Here is a 501-nt window from a genome sequence, read left to right as displayed (position 1 = left end):
GAACCGCACCAACTTTTTATGTTTTAAAAATCTCTATTTGTTGGCAAGATGTGGTTTTGTGATGAGTTTTCAAAAAATTTAATGGTTATTTGAACAGAAGTTGCTCATACAATACAGATAAGCAATGTGATAATGAAATCACCATCATACCAAAACGTATATATTCCTATTATCTATTTTTGCAGTTTCATTTATTGTTACCCTAATTTAAATATAAAATAGAGAAGAACGCAGTAGCACTTGTAATTGAAATTATTGGCTTAGCCTCCAGATTTCTTTATAAAGGCAATCTCTGTCCTGTAAACACTGGAACAATGCAAAGCAGTTGGAGCCAAGGCTCAGGTTCTAATCCATTTTAATGTGTTTAAACAGGAAACTTCTGCTCATTATGTATGTGCAATGTGATGACGATTAATAAATATTTCTGACCCCTGGACTGAATTCAGAAATTTTGAATGTTAGGAGTACAAAATTGGTTCATCATTAAGCCTGTATGCTAGC

Source organism: Alligator sinensis, unplaced genomic scaffold (assembly GCF_000455745.1).
Source record: "Alligator sinensis unplaced genomic scaffold, ASM45574v1 scaffold143_1, whole genome shotgun sequence".
Taxonomy (NCBI): Eukaryota; Metazoa; Chordata; order Crocodylia; family Alligatoridae; genus Alligator; species Alligator sinensis.
This window is presented reverse-complemented; position numbering follows the sequence as displayed.